The sequence below is a fragment of the Pinus tabuliformis genome, chromosome 7, assembly GCF_031772625.1.
Source record: "Pinus tabuliformis cultivar Carrire ecotype Pingquan chromosome 7, CPIR1, whole genome shotgun sequence".
Taxonomy (NCBI): Eukaryota; Viridiplantae; Streptophyta; class Pinopsida; order Pinales; family Pinaceae; genus Pinus; species Pinus tabuliformis.
The window spans coordinates 328,998,602-329,022,318 of NC_142293.1; positions in this window are offsets into that span (position 1 = coordinate 328,998,602).

The window sequence follows — 23,717 nt, forward strand, 5'->3', positions numbered from 1 at the left end:
AAAATGGGCTCCGAGCAAAACTTGCCATATCGCGTACTTTCGGGCCGTTAAAGGCCGTACATCGCACGAGCGCGATATGGGCGATGGCCGTTGGGTCTAGGGGTGTATGATTGGATGACCATCACGTGGGAAAGTTGCATAGTCGAGTGATGGGGCAGAGGTTAGTGGGATCCATGGGTTTTAATTACGGTTTAGAGTAATTAACCCATGTTTAAGTGCAGATTAATTGAATTGCGGCGTTTTAGGGGTAGCAGGGTTAGTTTACCTCACTAGGGTGGCAGGTTAAACTCGAGTTTAGTCGGGAAAATGGTTAAGTGGTGGAGTTAGTGAGGCGGGGGGTTTTTAGAGTTAGGATAAAGGGTTTAGAGGGGTTTTGGGTAATTATTGAAGTGAAAACATGATTTTAAAAGGGGGGAAAGGGGTTTCACACTTAGGGAATGGATTTTAGGAGTAATTGACTAGGGAAATGTGTGAAACTAAGGGGTAGGAGTAAAAATGAGGGGGAAGGGGTTTTCATAAGCCATGAAGGGGTAAAAGGGAAATTAGTGAGTATATAGTGGGGGTGAAATGCAATGAAGGGGGAGTTAGGAAAATCAGCTTATGAGCATGCTTTTTTCATTGATAACTGCTCCTGCACACTTGAAACACATAGTTAAGTATGATAGTAGTGCTTATGCTCCAAATGACTTGTATTTCTGCAACCTTTCTTTACTTACCCTTTTACCTACCCTAACATTTTTTCTTCACTTTGGTGGGTGCACTTAAGCTAGCAAACCCTTTTATTTCCTTTTCTTTTATAAAACAAACTATCTACTTCTAACCTTATATCTTCTAAGGGCTCATATTAAATTGATGAGCTGCTTTTATTTCTCTACCTATCTAATGATCTGCCAAGATTGAACTGTTTGGTCAGATTTTTATTCTCTAACTATAAACATGAAATTCAAAGCATGAAATAGTCAAGATTAAATAGTTTGACTATCATGGGTTGTGGCATATAGGACAAGCTGCACACAACCATTATTTAAGGCATTAATAGTAAAAAGTAGTGGCACTAGGACTTACACACTTTCATGATCTGTTTTTTATTTGGGGTTCATGTTTTTTCATTTTTTTTTGATGTTTTCTTATTTTTCTTGTCCTTTGATATTTCTTTTAGGGCATACCCTGTTGGGTCCCTATAATACTAGTGATTACCCCATTACTATTGTAGTTATACCCCTTATTTATATTGTTGTGCCCCTATTACCCACATATTGTTATTTCTGTGCCCCATAGAATCCCTCTATTATTATTTTTGTGGCTTTATATTATTATTGTTAGGTCGGCTGGATTATATTGTGACTCCTTAGACTCCTATATATAGAAAGGAGGTTTTGTCATTTGTATCATCCAAGAATTGTTCATTTATGTAATGTAAAGGAGGTTGCCCCCTCGAAGAGGCTGAATTCTAAGGCGTTGATCTTTCTTTTCTATCTTTTCTTGAGCTGGCTTCATAACATTTGGTATCAGAGCTTTGGATTCTAGGGTTTCGCTGCTCCAAACAGGTCATAGTGGAATTTTCGCTATAAATTTTTTTCTGTGGCGTTTCAGAAGTCGCAAAAAAAACCCATTTGAGAAGAAATCGCGCTGAACCTTGGGTCCGAATTTCAGAGATTTTCGCGCGATATTTTCGGAGATATGATCTGAGGAAGTTGGTCTTTTTGCAGACTCCTGAATTACACTCAAAACAGGTGACCTGGGGAAAATCTTCATAACTTTCTTTCTGAGCATCGGATTGAAATTTCGTAAGAAGTTACAAAAAGAGGACGGACTGTAGTTTTCTTTTATATATTTTTCAGAGTCAAAGGTTGAAACAGTGACACGTGGCACGTCGTACAAGTTCGCTCTACTGAACTAGTCTATAATCAAGTCACCGTGGGAGATTTCGCATAACTCTTCCTTGGAGAATCCAATTTGGGTCAGACTTGTGGCATTGGAAAGAGGACACCGAGGGCTATTACAGGTCACAAATTCAGAACTAGATAATCAGAAAGTATAGAGATACATCGGAGGCAATATCGAGCTCCTACAAAGTGAAAAAAGGTGTGTAGATTTTCTTTAATTTTTGCTTAAGCTTGGTTTGAAAATTTATTTTGAAGGAATTCAAAGGGCATATTAGAGAATTATTATCGGTAACTGATGCCCGAGGAAAGAAAATGCAAACACCTAGTAAGGAACCTGAAATCTCTAGCATGACTCATGAAGAAGAAGAAGAAATGCTATATGATATATCAAAATTACAAGAACAAGTGCAACGAGTGTCACTTGCACAAAAAGCAACAGAATCTAAAATGGATGGTTTAAGGAAAGATGTAGAAGCTAAGATGGACGGTTTAAAGAAAGGTGTAGAAGCTAAGATGGATGGCATGGAAGCTAAAGTGAATGGCATGGACGCTAAAATTGATGGCATGGATGATAAGATGGATAAGTTGCTACAAGAAATGGTCACTAAGGGTGAAAGAGTACTAAAGGAAACTCATGATGAGAACAAAAGAAATGTTAATCATGATTCCATAGACTCTAATGTTGGATCGAAGACTCACCATGTTCCAAAAATCGATATGAGGAAGTTTGATGGCAAGGATCCCGCCACATGGATATTACAGATGGAGCAATTCTTCGATCTCAATAATGTGCAAAACACACAAAAGGTACGTATGGCAACTTTATATTTGGAACCAAATCAATTTGTATGGTATCAATGGCTTTGTTCTCGTAAACAATTTATCACTTGGGCAATTTTTACGGAAGAATTGATAGCACATTATGAGGATACAAAAAGCAACACTTTTTTTAGCCAATTGATAAGTCTCAAACAAAAGGGTTCAATAATGGAGCACATTGAGGAGTTCCAAAAATTGAACATAAGGGTAAAAGATATTCCAGAGGAGCATAGGATTGATGTGTTCATAGGGTCTTTAAAGGATAATATCCAACATGATGTGCGCCTTTGGGAACCTGATTCATTAGAGAAGGCATTCAGGTTAGCAAGAAAAATGGAAAGCAAAATTATGGCAACTAGGAAGCATACCATTCACAACTATAAAGACGGAAGTGTTGTTGCCCATAGTCTTCCACAACCTACAAGGTTGACACCACAACAATTGGAAGAAAAAAGAGCAAAAGGGCTTTGTTACAATTGTGATAGCAAATACACAAAAGGTCATAAGTGTGCTGAGAAGAAATTATTCTACATAGATTGTGAAGAGGAAGAAGAAAAGGAGCAAGAAAGGTCAAAAGAAGAGGATATATTCCAGGAACAAAGCCTAGATGAAGAACAAATAAATCCGACCATATCTTGTAATGCATTGGCGGGAATTACCACTCCTCAAACCATCAAGATAGAAGGACAAATCAAGAAGAAAAAGGTAATAGTGTTGATTGATTCAGGAAGCACCCACAATTTTATTCATTGTAGGGTAGCAAAAGAATTGAATTGCTTCCTATATCCAGCACCAGAGTGTCAAGTGATGATTGCAAATGGAGGAACAATAAATTGTTCTGGAAAGTGCCATAATATCAAGCTATCCATGGGAGAATATGTATTGACTAGCCCAATGCTTTCCATTCCAATGGGAGGTGCTGATGTTGTACTAGGAGTCCAATGGCTACAATCCTTGGGTACAATAGCTTTTAATTTTCAAGAACTTTTCATGAAATTTTCTGTGGAAGGAAAGGAAGTTGAATTAAGGGGTATTGCAGGGAAACCAGGAAAGATAATCAGCTCTAATGGCATGACAAAGCTTCTAAAAAAGGAGCAAAGAGGTGTAATTGCACAATTATGTTCGCTAGATGTTTCCACATTGGAATCATCTATTTCTCCAGATCTCCAAAAAGTCCTGGACAATCATTCCAAGGTATTTGAGACTCCCAAAGGTCTCCCACCTATGCGTGATCATGATCATGCTATTCATCTGATTCCAGGAAGTGTTCCTCCAAACATCAGGCCGTACAGATATCCATATGTCCAAAAAAGTGAAATTGAACGTATGGTTGCAGAAATGCTAGAGGCTGGTATAATTCAACCGAGTCAAAGTTCTTTCTCAGCTCCAGTAGTATTGGTGCACAAGAAGGATGGATCATGGCGCATGTGTCCAGATTATAGGGAGCTCAACAAGCTCACTATTAAAGATAAGTTCCCCATTCCTGTCATTGATGAATTACTGGATGAATTGCATGGATCAATTTACTTCACCAAGTTGGATCTTCGTTCGGGATATCATCAAATCAGAATGAAGATTGAAGACATTCCGAAAACGACATTTAGAACTCATGAGGGTCATTATGAATTTTTGGTCATGCCTTTTGGCCTTACCAATGCACCTTCAACATTTCAAGGTTTGATGAATTCAATTTTCAAACCATTCCTTAGAAAATTTGTGTTAGTATTTTTTGATGATATACTAATCTACAGCAAGTCTTGGAAGGATCATGTTGAACATGTTGACAAGGTGCTACAACTATTGGAGGAGAAACAATTATATGCAAAAAGATCCAAATGTTTCTTTGGAGTCCAGGAGGTGGAATATTTGGGTCATATTGTATCTCATGAAGGAGTTAAGGTAGACCCTAGCAAAATTAAAGCCATTAAGGAATGGAAAATCCCCACATCCATAAAGCATCTGCGAGGATTTCTTGGGTTGACAGGGTATTATCGCAAGTTTGTTAAGAATTATGGGAGAATAGCAGCACCTCTAACAACATTATTGAAGAAAGATTCATTTTCATGGACTCCGGAAGCAACAAAGGCCTTTAAACATCTTAAAGAGGCAATGTGCCAAGCACCAGTCTTAGCTACACCGGACTTCACAAAAACCTTTATTGTGGAATGTGATGCTTCAGGAAATGGAATTGGTGCTGTTCTAATGCAAGATGAAAGACCCATTGCTTTTGAAAGTCGTCCAATCAAGGGAAAGTTTTTAAGCAAAGCTATTTATGAGAAGGAAATGTTGGCAATACTCCATGCACTTAAGAAATGGCGACCCTACCTAATGGGAAGACACTTCAAGGTAAAAACGGATCATGATAGCCTTAAATACTTTTTAGAACAAAGATTATCCTCTGAAGAGCAACAAAAGTGGGTCACAAAGATGTTGGGTTATGACTTTGAAATCATCTACAAAAAAGGGAAGCAAAATGTGGTGGCAGATGCACTCTCAAGAAAGGATGAGGATATGGAAGCATTGTTGTGTGCCATTTCTATTATCCAACCAGATTGGATAAACGAAGCAAAGGAGGAATGGAAGAATGACGAAGAAGTGTGGGCACTTATTCGAAAGCTACAACAAGATTCAAGTACTTCTGATACATTTAGCTGGAAAAATGATTCGTTATGGTACAAAGATCGCTTATACCTCTGTAAGAATTCCCAGCTAAAACAAAAGATTCTTATGGAATTGCACACTTCTCCCTTAGGAGGGCACTCAGGATTTTTAAAAACTTACCACAGGGTTAAGAAGGAATTTTTTTGGGATGGCCTTAAATCAGATATTCAAAAGTTTGTGGCGAAATGTTTGGTTTGCCAACAAAATAAAGTTGAAACAATTAAGACACCGGGTCTATTACAACCTTTATCCATTCCAAGCCAACGTTGGGAGGAGGTTTCAATGGATTTTATCACAGGTTTACCCAAGTCTGAGGGAAAGAGTGTCATCATGGTGGTAGTTGACAGACTTACCAAGTATGCACACTTTTGTGCATTATCACATCCATTTAAAGCCAGTACAATTTCTACTGCATTTATGGAAACAGTTCAAAAGCTACATGGAAACCCAAAGATTATTGTAAGTGACAGAGATCCCATTTTCACTGGAAATTTTTGGACAGAATTATTTTCTTGTCTTGGTACTCAGTTAGCTCATAGCTCATCTTATCATCCTCAATCTGATGGGCAAACTGAGATAGTAAACAAATGTTTGGAAGGATATCTTCGTTGCTTTGTATCTGATAAACAGACACAATGGGTCAAATGGTTGCCTCTGGCTGAATGGTGGTATAACACTTCCTTCCATACAACAACAAAAATGACCCCATTTATGGCACTTTATGGGTACCAACCACCATCAATCACATCATATTTAAGAGAAAATTCTAAGGTTCAAGCAGTGGAACATCACATCGAACATCAACAACAAGTCCTCCAACTCTTAAAGGATAACCTCGTGTTGGCACAAAATAGAATGAAACAACAGGCAGATCAACATCGCAGTGAAAGAAGTTTTGATGTAGGTGATTGGGTATTCCTACGGCTACAACCATATAAGTAAATGTCCCTAAAGCAAGCTAAGAAGGATAATAAATTATCACCAAAGTATTATGGTCCGTACAAGGTGTTGGAAAAGATTGGTACTATGGCATACAAATTGGAGCTTCCTGTAGCTTCTCGATTGCACCCAGTTTTCCATGTTTCATGTTTAAAGAAGGTTATAGGCGACAAGCTCCCAGTTCAAACAATATTGCCAGAACTTGACGAGGAAGGAAAAATTATATTGGAACCGGAAGCAGTCACAGAAACAAGAACTCGACAGCTACGAAATCGATCAATTTCAGAGTATCTTATCAAGTGGAAGAACTTATCCGCTGAAGATTCCACATGGGAGGATGAGAATTTTATGCAGAAGTATCCAGAACTGCTCAAGCGTTGAGGACAACACTTTTTTGAAGGAGAGGGGCATGTTGGGTCCCTATAATACTAGTGATTACCCCATTACTATTGTAGTTATACCCCTTATTTATGTTGTTGTGCCCCTATTACCCACATATTGTTATTTCTGTGCCCCATAGAATCCCTCTATTATTATTTTTGTGGCTTTATATTATTATTGTTAGGTCGGCTGGATTATATTGTGACTCCTTAGACTCCTATATATAGAAAGGAGGTTTTGTCATTTGTATCATCCAAGAATTGTTCATTTATGTAATGTAAAGGAGGTTGCCCCCTCGAAGAGGCTGAATTCTAAGGCGTTGATCTTTCTTTTCTATCTTTTCTTGAGCTGGTTTCATAACATACCCTCTTTACATTTTTTAAGTTTAATATGGAAAATTTTTGCAGAAAGCAAAGGTATGTACAATATTACAAGAGTTAACCTTAGCCAATTCAAAATTATGAATCCTATCACTATAGGACTCTAACAAACACATTCCACAAAATTTGAATACATTAATATAAGCATTAGAAAATTATGTTTTAGATAGACATTTGTGTCACTTATAAAAACGGTCACATCATCATGAACGCATAAGTAGACAATAGAAACATGCATATATATATATATATATATATATATATATATATATATATATATATATATATATATATATAAAGTTTGTCGGAGTTTGTTACATCAAAATATCAAAAGATAGTGTTCTGAGACTACAACAACGCAGATATACATGACTAGGAAAAGGCTATTTTCCAACATAATTCTCATGATAGCACGAGACCTCTTTGATCACTTGGCCTGACAACCGACACAGTCTTGTAGACACTCCTACTATATACTAGTGGTATCGCAACGACACATCATCTATAGTCTCATACTCTAGAATCCCTCGAGTAATCACTTCCAGGTTACGTTCCATCTCTACTATAGGATTTTCTCCTTCCTCGTATGGATCATCCTCTATCTGACGTGTTACTGGCTGTGTTATTGGTGACATTCCAGGAGGTGTTTTTGGTCCCACATATGCTTATCACAAGTAAACTCTTAGGATACACTTCAAACAAAAAAAAGTCATAAAACTTGAAAAATTCCAAAAAACAAGTTTTACCTGCATCGGTCCACTGTGCACCCGGTGGTAGAGGAAGATCTAGATCTCCTCTAAAGTCCGTGCCAACATAGGCATAATCATCCACGATGATCAGTTGTTGGCATAGACAAACAAAAAACGATGGAGGGAAATGCATCCATTGACCTCCCCTCCTCGAGGCATGATCTCACTCCATCTGAGCAACCTCGAACCTTGTGGAGCTGGATCATCCACCTCTACCATTGGTATCTAAATAGGGGCACACACTTTGAAATGAAGGTGACCAAAATCGATCTAAAGCATAATTGTTGCAAGTTTCCTAACTCACCTTTGGTCAGCTGTCTCTTCATGTTGGCTAGTAGTCCTTCGCACCAGTTGAACACTGTTTGAGTAAGACAGTCCACTGCGTATTGTAATTGTGATTTCGTTGCCTCATGCAACGCCTGCGCCCCAGATATACGGGCCATGGTGTGTAGAATTTTCCTGAAGGGAAGGTTGTCGATGGTAGCTATTTTCACCTTCCCGCTCCTAGTTGTCTCTGCAGTCGGGCAATGCCTTCTAATCAAGGTGTTGGTGTTCTCGCCTCCAGTACGGATTCCAAAGAGTTGGACCCTTTCCCCTCTTTTGGAAAATCCAGTGATGAATTAGATGTCAGCTACTTCTAACTCCAGTTCTTGGTCTGCAATGATGAAGATCTCACAATCAAAATCCCATAGTCCAATGAGATATTCTAGCAGCTCATTTTGAGCTCTGAGTCTTGGGGTTTAGAAGAACTTGAGTAAACCGCAATACCTCAAAGCATTGACACATTCAACACTTTGGGAATCTTGGTAATATTTTTCCTCATGGTATCTTTCTTTCCATTCAATGGCCATGTTTGTCGAAATATCCTGCAAACAACCCATAAACATCATTTCGATGCCTTTCCAAGAATCAAAATATTGAAAAAACAGATCAAGGGAGAGGATTTTTCATTCTTTTTTCTGCTCTGCATCTAGCGCGATTGTCTAAATTATTTTCGTGCTAGCAGCATGAGATCCTTTTGGGCTCAGGGGCAATCAACGTGGATCCAATGATCAGACTCATGCTAGTCGCCCTCGATTTTAAAAATTAAAATCCTCCCCTTAACCAGCTAAAATTCCTATGAAATGCATGAAATAACTATGAAAAGCAAGAGAAAAGGAGGAGCTCTTACCTGTAGCTGATGGATCGTGAAACGGTGCCCTGGATCTCCCACACTGCTTGCTTGAAGAATCAAGAAAAATGGAGTAAATTGCACTCTCCAAATTTACTCCAAGTGAAATGGTAAAAATGTTTTTAATTTTGGTCTATTTATAAGTTTTTAAACACATTTTTGCTAATATTTTATATTTTTTCTCGATATCAGTGATGTGTGGTTATCTTTGTGCAGTTAAAGAATCTTTTGGTGGTAACGGTGATCATTTTTTACCGATTCAACAAGTTTTTGTTTTATCTCTTTTCGGACTCATTAAAAATAAAAGAAAAAGGAACCCCCCTGGATTCATCTTTAAGCTCTTTTCTGACTCTTGAAATATGAAAAGATCATTGAGTACTTCTCTTTTTGAACTCGTTAAATTAAATGAATTGACGTCATCTGAGTATACGTTTACCCCTTTTTTGGGTTGGGATTGATTATTTACAAAAAATGTACACGTTGGTCGACATGGGTAAGAGGTTCTCTCGAATATTGTTTTCTACCTTTTCAGGTTCGGGAGACAAATTACGAAAAGGGACATGATGGAGTTATTTTTCGTATCTTTTTCAAACTCTCTAAATATGAAAAACACACCGAGTTACTCTTTCGTCAGACCCGTAAAAATTAAACGATGAAAGACTTGTCACCATGACGAAACCGAGTTTCTCCTTCTTAGGACTTGTAAAACTTACTAGGATGGATTCATTCGAAGAATGAAATTATACGACAAGCATATGCTATCCCCTTCAAGTTCGTGATTAAAAATAATTGGGGTACTTGCTAGAAATAGTATGGAAAAATGAAATTGAAACATCTCTTTTACAGGCAACATGTCGCTCTTGAACATGACACTCATTTTTTTCTCGTGTTGGGATTGGGATATCCTCACTTAGTCACTTGTCTTTCCGGGCTTGGGTGATCCATTTTGTCTCTCATCTGACTATCCCACTTCGTCATCATGACCCTTAGTCCTATGTTGAGTCAAATGTTGCCACACTCTGGAGTTGTGTCGTTGATATGTTCAAAAGAAGTCCTATCTGCAATTTACTACTTATACATTGTCTGAACTTTTTCCACAGTCTTGGATCATACTAATTTATTCCACTTTGTTCCTTGTTTCATGTCGATGATGAGGGAATCATTATGGCCCTCCTTTGACGGGTCACTTCCTATCGATTTCAGCTCATTATCCAAGAAGATGACTTAGGAACTCCCTTTCAGTACCTTAGAGCTTGCATGCCTTAATGGCAAGTTCTTCGCATCTGATGATAGGTTTTCATCATTGGCTTTCGATCAAATGATTCCACGAGTGTTTGAATTCATCCTCATTTTCACTTTCACGGATTGTACTAATATACCTTGAGAGCCATTGCCATTATTGGTGGTTTCTCTCGTGCCTGTTAATGGTTCACATCATTGGCCAGTAATCAGGTGGTTTTCTAGCATGTTTAACTTCGACACATCCATTCACATGTTAGAATTCATAGTTTGATTGGGTTGGGATGGAGCGAAAGACCCTGAGTTTTGTCTGATATAACTGAGGCTACATGGAGTTATGTATTATTCATGACTGTATATATGTTTCTTCTATACGGATGGCTGTGACCATACCGTGGGACCTTATATCTATGATGATGATGAACCTTCATCAAGTGGATGTGTCCATACCTTGGATCTTAGACTTCCAGATGATCCTTTTCATTCGAATGGCTGCGCCCATACCATGGATATTTTCACATGGTCCTTTCTATCCTGATGGTTGCGTCCATACCGTGGATTCATGTTTTGTTACAGAGATATCAAATATGTATAAGTATATGTGTCCTTGATTTGCAAGTCTCATAACAATGTTTGTTCTCATCCTTGCAAAAGCTTGTAAATCATCTCAACCATCACTCCCTGTTCTGCCTTCATGCTTTAGGGGGCATCTTTTACACAATATTTTGTCACGCCTCCTGCACTTCCCTGTGTCATACCCTGGAGTGCCTGAAACTTGGCAATTATGCAGTGTACCCATCCTGATATGCAGTCTAGATCCTCCTCGAAGAACTGATGGAAACATGCCTCAAGCCTTCCCTAAAGAAGTGAGCTTAAAAACCCTAAATTAAGGGGCAGCATGACTGCAACACTGCCGACCCGTGCTGATGGCGGGTTGCACCATACTAGCCTCGCGCTGGCAGCTCAATTTTTACTTGGATACTCATGTTGATCCCTAAAAGGAAAGTTTTCCTAAACAAGACAAGAATCTTTGTGATCTAGAGGCTTTCAGAATGACGAGATGGAGGTTGTTCATTGTGGATGTGGTCAAATTCTCCCAATATTTCCATTTGATCTTATTCATATGAGCTTCCTCCTTGAGATGAGGGCCTTACCCTATATTGGCGAGATCCTAAATCCCTCTGCCTGCCTATATATTCATTCTCTCCCATTCCCAAATTGTTGTTCTCTGATTATTTGCACCCTTATGCTGAGATAATGCCTACATGGTTTTCATTTTGGCTTGGAGAAGGAGAGCTTGGAGAGCTTGAGCTTGGAATTGGACATTCACTTAAGGAGGGCTTACTAACATCAAGGCCTAAGTTGTATGCTTCCTCTTTCATTCATTAATATATACAACTGCTGGTTCACTTTCCATAAATGCTTGTGTTAATGCATCATTTATCTTAATGCTTGTTGCACTTGTATGTTTTGTTGTGTCTTTGGACACTTGTGCAAGTATTCAAACATTGTGAACAGTAAAGGACTGATCATGAGGAGAAAGTGTTCAAGATCTTCAACAAAGGAGCGCGTTATAGCATTAGAACGAGGTAGGTCTCCTCCCTCTTCTCTCATTTCGAATGTAATTTAGGAAAGTGTCTCATAGATTGTCGTGTTGGTTGCTAGTCCCACTCATTGGGCTATAGGGATCGTCTATGTTCGTAGAGAGGATTTACCTAGAAAACGCCCCCCTAATGTAGTCAACTCTCATTGTATGGAGAAGTCATTAAATAAATGGAATTTTGGAATTATCTCCCAATTTAATGCCATATAGGTCATGGATAATATAACACAAAAACTACACATAAATTTATAGTTGGTCATTGAAAAAAAACATCAAGTATTTGAGACATAAAAGGGTTTACCCCTTCTTAAGGAGAGGATGGTCGTGGAATTCCCCTAATTCCAAGAAGTCAACTACCAAATGGAAATCCTTGTCGACACCCTTTCACACAAAATAATGTAATAGAAAAGATTATTCAGGAACTATTGGAGGTAGGGGTCATATGTCCCAATCAAAGTCATGGTGTTAAAGAAGGAAGGAATTTGGTGCATGTTTCCTAATTTTAGGGCTATTAATAAGGTGTAAATCAAGGATAGATTTCCCTCCCAGTTATTGATGATCCCTTAGATGAACTTCATGCAACAAATGTTTTCACTAAGATTGATCTACGTTTAGGATATCGTCAAATTAGGATGAAAGAGGAAGACATCCTGAAGAGATCTTTTAGAATGCACAAAAGTCATTATGAGTTTCTAGTGATGCCTTTTGGTATTTTTAATGCTCCATCCACGTTTAGAACCTCATGAACAATATTTTTAAAATTTTCCTATGAAAGTTTGTGCTAGTCTTCTTCAATGATATCTCAATCTACGGTAAAGCATGGGAATCACACATAAATAATGTTGATGAGTTCTTACAACTCTTGAGAGGCAAGAAATTATTTGTGAAGTGGTCCAAATGTGTTTTTGGAGCTTCTGAAGTTGAATATTTCAGTCACATTGTAAGTCATGAAGGAGTATGAGTTGATCCCAAGAATGTGGGGGCTATTTAAGATTGACCATGTCCAAAACATTGAAGGGTTTGAGGGGATTCTTAGGAATTACAAGACACCACAGGAAATTTGTGAAAAATTATGGCAAGATTGTAGCTCTACTAACTTCACTCCTTAAAAAGAATGCCTTTGTATGGAGTGAGGAAGTCACATAGGCATTCACTACTTTCAAGAAAACCATGTGCGCTACTTCAATATTAACGATGCCCAACTTTATTAAGACATTTTTTTTTAATTGAAATTTGATGCCTTAGAAAGAGGTCTAGGAGCACTATGGATACAAGAAGGACACTCATTCGCATTCACTAGTGAGAAATTATGTGACTGCAATTTGGAAAGTCCACATTTGGGAAGGAAATGATGGATATCCTTCACGCAGTCAAGACTTGACATCCATATCTCATAGGGAGGTTTTTAGATAAAGACTAACCATCATTGTACAAAGTACTTCCTCAAACAATTATTGTCTTCACTGGAGAAACATAAATGGGTGACCAAGATGTTGGGATATAATATGAGATCATATATAAGAAGGGTGAAGAGAATGTGTGGTTGATTGCTTATTTTGACTATGTGAAGAGGATGATGCTTCACTCCTTCCCTTATCATTACTAAGTCCAAGATGCACACGTGGACATAAGAACATATGATTTGTTAATGATCCTATTTTTTTTGTGTCCAAATGACGGAGGTCGAGTTTATATTTATGGTGGGTCTTGTGGTGCCCAAGGGGCACATCTCCTTGTTGGGCCGACTTAAACTTGAGGGGCTGACTTGAGTAATTTAATTTAAATTTTAAATTTAAATTTATCTCCTTTTCATGGGTTGACTTGTAGCTAGGAATACCTCTTAGAGCTCCCCAAAAATGAACATGTATGAACAACCATCTACAAATTTCTAACCTTGAAGCTTTTGAACAAAATGCTACAATATCAATAATATTCCACTTGTACATTTGCCAATACCAACCTAACAAAGACCAAAATTTATAAAGCATCAAAATGTTACATTAAACAATAGGGTATTGTTCCTCTGTTTTGATTTTCTCCTGATTAACCATTAGGGAAATGGGACATACCCCTTTTTCCCTACCACCAAATTTCACCTTAATTTAGCCTTGACCCCAAATTACCCATGTGATCAAGCTTGGAGTTGTTTGATCTGAGAACATGGAGACGTTTCTTCTTGGGGACAAACACATACAACTGATATATCTGCTTGAAAATATGACTTAACTTTGGATCCGAGGGGAGAGATCCTAAATATAAATAGTGAAATATATTGAAGAAAGCACTAAAAACAATCACCTCCTCAATTCCCAGATTCACAATTTACCTCAAACCCTAATATAAGACATAGGCTTTAACAACATTGTTAGAAGTGTGACCTAAACCCTAAGCATACTCATGTTCTTCTTGATTATCAAGGCAAAAAAATACCACTCCTGCTCCTGCCACCCTTAATTTACATTAAAAAAAACCGAGAAATTTTTTTGTAAGAAAACATCAATTGAAAAAAAATAAAAAATAAGAAATACTTTTTTATTCTAAAAAATATTGAAAAATGCTAGTTTCTTTTAAAAATTTGAGGAAAAAATCAATTATAAAGAGAAGAAAATAAACATTAAAATATCAAATAAGAAAAACAACACAAAAAAAAAAGAGAAAAAAGAAAAAGGCATTAAATAAAATAAAAAAAAAAAGAAATTTTAAAAAGTTTACTTTGCATATTCAAAAAATACCAAAAAAATCAGATAAAGATAAAAAAAATTAAAATAAAATAAAAATAAAAACTATATAAACATTTTAAAAAATAATATAAACAAATTTTATAAATAAATAAATTAAAAATTAAAATAATTTGAAAAATCATTAATACATAATTAAAAAATAATAAAATAAAACTGAAATTTTAAATTTAAGAAATAAGAAATAAGGAATTAAATAAAAATACAATTATTATTATTATTATTATTTGTAAATAAATGATTTAAAAAAAATAGTTATGTGTTTTTTTATACCAATATCATTTTGGTTTCAAGGTCATAACCTTTTACATCTTCAGTAAGAGTTTTATCTACTCAGTTTGATTGCGTTCAAAAAAGACATTCTTTCTTCCTACCTATTGCAATATTGATATGACATAGCCTATATATCCTCCAAAAATTCCTAATATGACTACATACTTGCAATACATGACTTAACAAAATAGATAAACTAGCCTATACAGTTTGCTCCAAATTCAAGGATGAATTCTTCTTTTTTCTCTTTCAGTTACCTCATATGCAATGAAACTGTTTCATGGACTCCTTCCATCGCCTTAGCTTCCCTCTGTTATAGTTCTACAATCGTGTCTGGAGGAACCGTCAACTCCATGCTCTCGCTCACAACCTTTCCTAATTCAACTTTTCCATTCCCACTCAATGCTTCCAATTTAGATAGACAAAGCTCGAGAGTTTCAGAATTTATCTGTATCCATAAATGATTTTTTTTTTGTTAATAGAGGAATCGGCAACTAGAGCAGCCTCGCAACTCACGTTACATAGGGTCGATTCTGACCGCTACCATTATAACCCTTGGGAAACTGCGTTCGCCCCTCTCCACAACTTCGGGTTAGTTCGGGGGAATTGAACTCGTGACCTTCAGTACAGAGGCCGCCTTTCTAACGAACTTCACCGCATTGTGATTACCAACTCGCCTACCCCCGTGGGGCTATAAATGAAATTAATTTAATTAAAAAACATATTAAAAAACAAATAAATTTTAATTTTAATTATTATTATTTTTAAAATGATGTGATGATGATTAACGTCCACTAAGACCAACGTGGTTTATTGGACCTTAAGAAAGTAAGAGATTAGTTGAGGCTCTTTAATATTTTATTTCTATGATCGAAAAAAAGGGAGATAAGTGTTCTTAGATCACCACAGTTTTGTTGACTTAAAAAATCTAGAAGGTTGGTAGTGTGACTAAGATTTTTAAAATTAGAATAGATGTGAGTAAGAGCTGGAAAATCCAAGAGAAAGTTGTTTTCATCTTTGACCCTCTTAGTATCACAAAGGTGACACTCTTTCATCCCAAGGTGTTTTGGGAATAGTCCAATGCCCAGTTTCACTTTGAAGCTCATGAAAATTAGTGCTTATCTTGGCAATGTTCATTTTCTTCTTAGCACTGATCAATGCAAAAAGATAATTCTGGTTATCAATATTGAGATTTGATCACTTCCTTATAATATCTTAGCTTACTTTTTCCATCTAACTCCTTATCATCTCACAACTTATCCTTAAGTTTGGAAGTAATAGTATTTGTAATATTATCCTTAGTCTCCAAGATGATTTCCTCCTTTACCCCCAATGGTTTAGCCAATACTAGGCATACTTATGCCAACCTCACCTGATTCGGAGGCGTGGATTTAAACATATTAAAAAATGAATAAAATTTAATTAAAATTTAAACAAAATTGAAAAGAACATATTAAAAAAATAAATTCTATTTAATTTTTTAAACATATTAAAAAATTAAATAAAACTTACTTTTTTAAACATATTAAAAATATTAAAAAAAGTCCCAAGGGGGCAACTCAATTGGTGATCGAAGTGATGTGAAGACATGAAAACTAAGAGATCTAAGGTTCAATTCCTTGATCGTGACCTAGTATACAAAGAGGAGGATAAGACGTATGCCCCCTAAGGTATAATGGTCATGACCAAAATCTAGCTTGTGTCATGCAAGTACAAGACTGACCCAATTGCTAATTCCTTTAAAAACATATTATGTGTAGCGGGAGGGGGGGGGGGGTTGCTAGAGTCATCCGTCCACCACAGGACTAGCCAGGTAACCAGCTGCACTAGCTAGGTAGTGGAGGAATCACCCCCTGCACACACCATGTTTTTTTAATTAAATTTTATTTATTTTTTTCAATTACAATTTAATTTATTTTTTTTAATTTTTTAGTTTTTATAATTTTAAGTTTATAATTTTTTAAAAACATATTAATGATTTTTTTTTCTTGAATTTTGAAATGCATTTTTTATTAATATTTTAATGCATTTTCTCTCTCTCTCTATTTTTTTTAATGCTTTTAAAGATGTTGGGTATCGTCTCCCACACGCACAAAGCAACTGTGCTTTATTTGTGCAGGCCCTCTGCCACAGGGTTAGCCAGGCAACAACTAGTTGCATCGTCCACACATCTTTGTGTGTGTGGGAGGCAATGCTCGACATCATCACTCCACCACGAGGTTGGCCCTATAGCTAGCCGCACTGCCCGAGTGCATGGGCAATGCAATTGGCTATGTGGACAACCTTGTGGAGGAGGGATGATGCTGAGCATCTGAAGTATAAAACTTCCAAATAGCCATGGGCACCCTTTTGGGAAAGGGCACGATCTTATGATCGCGCCCTTTCGTCTAATTAACCTAAAATTAAATAATTTTTACATAACAACATCTCCTCCCCTCCCCACACAACACAAACAAACTTATTTATTATTATCATTATTTGTTTTTTAATTTTTTATTAAATTTATTTTTCTTATATATATATATATATTTTAAAATGAGACTCAATAATAGTTATTATTTTAAAAGACATTAAGCTAAATCTCAGTTTAGATACATGATTTACATAACCAATTGGACACTGGTGGATACGGTCAAAATGGAGTATGTATCAACGACCATCTACAAAATTGTTACCTTGAGGCTTTTGAACAAAATGCGACAATATTTATAGTATTCTGTTTGTACACTTTCCAATAATGACCTAACAAAAACCACAATTTACAAAGCATCAAAATGTTACATTAAACCATGAGGAATTACTCCTTTGGTTTGATTTTTGAGTCTCATGATTAACCATTAAGGAATGGGGACATACCCTTTTTTCCCCTGCCACCAAAGCTCACCTTGATTTAGCCTTAATCCGAAATTAGCCATGTGGTCAGTCTAGGAGTTGTTTGATTTGAGAACACAAAGACATTTCTTCTCGAGATAGATTGATACAACTAATAAATCTATTTGAAAATACGACTCAACTTTCTATCTGAGGGAAGATACCTTGAATATAAATGGTGAATTATATTCAAGGAATTACTAAAAGCAATCACCTCATAAATTCCCAGATTCACAATTTTCCTCAAACCTTGATATAAGGCACAAGCTTCAACAACGAGTTGTCTTTAGTGAGACTTTTGGGAAGCTTTTCTGGTCTAATTTCTCTAAAATCTGGTAGAAATTTATTGAAATCACAAGCTTGATGGATAACCCATGCACAATTGAAGTACCCTATGGTTTTTTCTGGGTGTTGAATCCATATATATAGTCAAAAAACCAGTGTAAATAACACAAATCAAGATTTCACCTCGATTTTTTCTGCCGGATTTCAGCACGAGAAAGTCCAAAAAGTCGCACTAAAACTAACCCCCTTCAACATTGTTATTGGAAGTGTGACCTCAACCCCAAGCATACCTATGTTCTTCTTGATTTCAAGGGCAAAAAATTACCCCCTCCTCTTGCTAGTCCTCTTCTTTTAATAATTTTTCGTTGGTTATTTTTTTTTTCTTTCCATTTTTTAAAATATTTTTTTAATTAAATATTTTTTTATTTTTATTTTTTTAATACATTTGTTAAAAACTTTAATTGTTGTTATTTATATATATCTATTTTTAATTTTTTAATTTTTAATTAATTAATTAATTTTCGTTTATTTATTTTTCTAAAATTGTTTTTATTTTTATTTTTTTTTAAATATGTTTTTTATTTTTCCTTTTATAAAAATATTTTGATAATTTTATTTATTTAATTTTTAGAATGTGTTACATTTTTAGGTTTTATTTCTTTTATTATATTTTTATATAAATATTTTAATTATTCTTTTTTAAATAATTTTTAAAAATTCGCTAATTTTAGAGTTTTTTTTGTTTACATTAATTTTTTTTGTTTTAATAAAATTTTATTGATTTTATTTTATTTTTATTTTTTGCTTTGATTTTTTTTTTTTTTCTATCTTTTTTTTTTTTTTTGAATTTTCATATTTAAGTAAAAAATTAAAAGGGGGTGGCAAGAGCGGGAGGGGTAATCTTTTGCCCTGATAAATAAAAAGAGACCCATTTTGCATGGAGATTGGGCATCTTGACCAATAAAGAAGAAAAAAAATTTAACACTATTACAACGATTAGAATTGATAATAACACGTAAGATTTCAAAGATTATGGTATTTGGAAACTCAATGTTGGTTATCCAACAGGTCCATATGGCCAGGAAAAATACCTCTTGTTCTCCCCCCATCATTCAAAGAATTTTACTGCAAACTCACCAATTTGATTAGATTGAATTTTATCACGTGTATAGAAACTTGAATACAGAGGCTGATGCATTGGCCAATAAGGGATCAACACTGGCCCAGGGGATAATGGAAAAGGCTACAGGATTAACATACTGCATACAAATTCCATGAATTAAAAGGAAAAAGACTCTATTAGATGTAAAAGGAAACTGAGACAACCTCTGTCAGAGAAAATGTTCAAGGGACAAGATTAGGATATTTTGTTTTGCATTGACAACAGGTGAATTAAGGAGATTGACTCCTCTGGTGACCTCAAGAGCCATTCAATCGCTTATTAATGAATTCAAAAAGCATGGTTCGATGGTGGAGAGTTATAGTTGTAATGACGACAACATATGGAGCACCCATGCAGTACCAAGTGTAGTGCCTTGCTCTAGTTGACTAGCAGTGATATGACATTAACATTTATTCAGCCCTAAGGCCCACACTTTATTCTTTGAGGACCTCAAGTTGAGGATCCAGACAGACGACTCTATTATTAGTGGTTGTGATCTTTATGTATCTTCTCCATTGATATTATGACGATGATAACATTAATGGTTATGTATGTTCTCTAGTGATATTATGATGATTGTAGCATTAATGGTTATACATGTTCTCTATTGATACTATGATGATTGTAGCATTAATGGTTATGTATGCTCTCTATTGATATCATGATGATGATAACTTTGATGGATAGGTATGTTTTATATTGATGTTACAATGATGATAGCCGTGATGGATGTGTCCCCTATGTTAGCTACTTACATTAGTTTTGGTTCACAATGAACAATGATGTGAATGACTAGGTGATGTTGATGATGCTATTATGACAATGACTAACACTGAGAAACTTTGTTACTGATGATTATTGAGTATGATAGGAAACCACCAGAGGCACTCGCATATGATGAGTTGATGACACCTGGTTTGATGGAAATTAATATTTTGTCTTTGAAATTCTAATTCAATTTTGAAACCTGCTATATATGTATATATATGTTCTGATGATATGTTAGTGGTTGCAGGCACATATTAGTTTCTTGACCGAATGACTCACATATGGGTGATGGGGTTGTACAATTGGATGGAAAAACAGGGGAGGGGTGGGACAGTGTCCCTGATCTCACCTGCTAATACTCCCGCCATGACTTGGGTTGGAAAGGTTGAAACACCTTCGCCTTGAAGATCATCATGTCATGGAGGTAGGTCCCAAATTTGGGTCGCCCATGAGGATTTTACTGGGGGGCGCGCATCAAGGCAGATTCCTTGATCCTCAACACCATTAGCCTCACTATAGAAGGAAACATAAGAGATGATAGTGGTCTTTGTTGTTGCACCTATACTTCCCCTTGTAGCCACTGGATGCTTGAAGGGCATGACCAACTTGACACCGTTGACATCACAAATAAAATGTTAGGCATGACACCCTTGGAACTTCAAGGGAAGTTCTTGAAGGGCACGAACAACTTGGCACCCTTAGAATCATTAAAAATAAATAAATTAATAAATATAATCAAGATATGAAAACCTTGTAAATTCACATCAAGTGGTAAATGATGTTAGAACCGAGGTAATTAAATTAAGAATAAAACTTTGGGTAAGGGGAGAATAGGAAGACATAAAATATTTAACCTTGAGAACTCTACCCTTCCCATGTGGGAAACTATTAGGTAGATAATGTACATAAGTAACTTAATTAGGTAAAAGGGGGAAAGAGGGATGTAGATGTAAGTATAAAGATTAATCCTAAAATAGTTAAAATTCATTAAGAGAAGAGGATGGTGAATTAAAATAAGATTAATAAATTAAATTTTAGAGAAATTTAGAGAACCTCCATGTGGCAACAACCAACATAAGAATATCCATCTAAGAGGCAAATGAAGTTAAATTAGGAAGTAGTTATGAGACTAAATCTAAGCTTATCAATTGACTTTAGTAATGAACACAAATTAAGGAGTAGAAAAGGGAGATCAAGAGACAACTAGGAGAAGAAATATGAAGTCTTGTTGGGGTGAGGAAAAACATTATTTTAAAATTAAAATTTAAGTAAATAATTTTGGAGATCCTTTGTGAGAGAGTGACACATGGGTGAATAATCAAACTATTGAATTAATAAAAATAATTGACTATGCATGAAATGCCAAGTGTCACCTATGGAGCCTCCTATAAAATAAGGGGCAAGCCATGGGAGAAAGGACTTTTTTTACCCTATTGTTGGATGGATGAGACTATGTTAGAGTAGTGACTACGAGCTATAGTTGAGTTTGGTGAGGTAGAGGACTTTAGAGAGGGGACTCTTGAGCCAAGGAGTGCTCTCATCTACCAACTAGCATATTTCCTCCATTGGACAAGCCCATTGTAGCTCGGGAGTCTGCGGGGAAGGAGAGTACCCAAGGAGTAGGTTGGGAGGTCAACCGGTGGGTCAATACATTTGGATTAAGCACGTAAAATTTCACACTTGGAGGCAAACAACAAAAAGAGAGTGCAAGTAGCGGCAAGTCAATATTGAATCTCGTCTCTTGGTGAACGATACCTATGCTATTTATAATGTTCTTTTATATGACTTCATTATGACTATAGTTAACAACATGTAAAATTGACGATATGTGTAATGTAGTGAAATTCATTGATGTTTTATATAAGTGCTTAATATTGTTGAGTTTCCAATGCTAGATGCTTATGGTTGTATTCTTAGTTTACTGCATTACTTTAAAAAAATAAAAAAATAAAAATCCTAAAGGGGTCCCTACACCAAGAGTGTATGGGTGCACACATGCACTAATATCAATGAATGAATTTTGGTGGATGTGGGCGGGTAAGAGGTCATGTCAAATGGGAGTGGTCTTAATTCACCTTGACCTCCTCATATTTTTCCTCCCTCTACATTCAATCCTAGATCCCTGTTGTCAAGATTGCATAGATATGGTAGATACACATTCAATAGCATCTCGAAGGTGATTCAAGGGTGTAGGTAGTCTTATAATCATTGGAGTTTCTTTGGAAATGACTCAAAACAATCCTCTGCGAAGAGAGCTATACATGGGAATGAATAATTATATAATTGGTAGGGGAACTCCAAGCATTTTGCTGCGTTGTGGAGTAATAATGGAGGAGGATGGATCAATGAACCCAATCCAAGTGTTTATGAAGCTAAACATGCTTCTGGAATGACTATTGGCAACGATAGAAGGCTTGCTGAGTGCAGTGGAAAAGAAGGTTGACTTGGAAGAAGAGGGGAAGTGAGCAAAACTAGAAATGTTGGAGATAAAATATGTTATGTTGAAGGGGCTCTTTGAAAAATCAAATCTTGACTGCAAAAATGAATTAGCTGTTATGGACATCAGATTAACTTAGTTGGAAGAAAAGCTTGACATTAGAGAACAAGACATCTTTGCAAAAGCAAAATATAACAAGAAACTTGAGCAGAAAAGGGCCAAAAGCATAAGGGGAAGTGACCAACAGAATGGAGATGATCCTGAACAGCTAGTGAAGCTCCTACAACGGGGTCATCTAAACCCAATTAAATAGATATGTTCTGAATTTCGTAATGCTCTGCAATATAAGTTAATACTAGGTGTTTATTATAGAGTCTATTGTAGGCATATGTTCCGAATAGTTGGAAAAACGTGTCATATGCATAGATTTTCTATTTTTTGGATTGCTGAATATTGTGTTTTTGTAGAACATGATGAACATTTTGAGGGTAATGGCCGAGAATCCAACTCTTTATAGTACAAAATCTCTACCCGTTTATTAAAAAAATTGCATCGCGTCATTTTTTTCTTTTTTAAAGGGTGCTTTTCATGATTTTGTGTACATTGATGATGGTTTTATAAACCATATTTAAAAAATATTGTAATTTTAGCACTTTATTGAAAATAGATCAAGTTGTCTTAGGCTAAGATCTCAAAAGAGCTATACTTTAGCATTAATTTTTTTTTGTTGTTGATAGAATTACTCTTTGATTTAGATGTTGATTTTTAAGGTATTTATAGTCATGATATTTGGTTTATAATCCGATGGTTTAAAAATGTTGGAAATTTAAGGTTTTTTGTACTCATGATATTTGTTTTTAGTTTCATGGGTAAAAAATTTCAGAATTTGAAGGCTTTTTGGAATCATGCTATTTGATCTTTAATGCCATGATTGAGAATTATTAGAATTTTAAGGTTTTCCATGATTATGATTGTGGTTTTTGATGTCGTGGCTAAAAAATATGGACTTTTAAACCTTAAAAAACTTGGGGATGCAACATCACCACTTTTAGATTTCAGAGTGTTTTTGTCATGTTTTTTTGCGCAAAAATAGGCGTTTTTTGGGCTAGAGTTCTCGTTTTGAGGTCACAGTTCTCATTAAGTTGGTAACAATGTTTTCTAACAAAAGCACCACTTTATTTCTCATATTAGAATTGTAACTTCTTTGAAACTATGCATTTAATGACCAATACCTTTCAACCCAAATCTTAAAATTAACAATTGAATTGAAAAGTGACAGTCCCAATAGGTAGAAGTATAAATGATCTACGATTTGGACATTTTCCCATCAATTATCAATGGAATTAGGATATAAA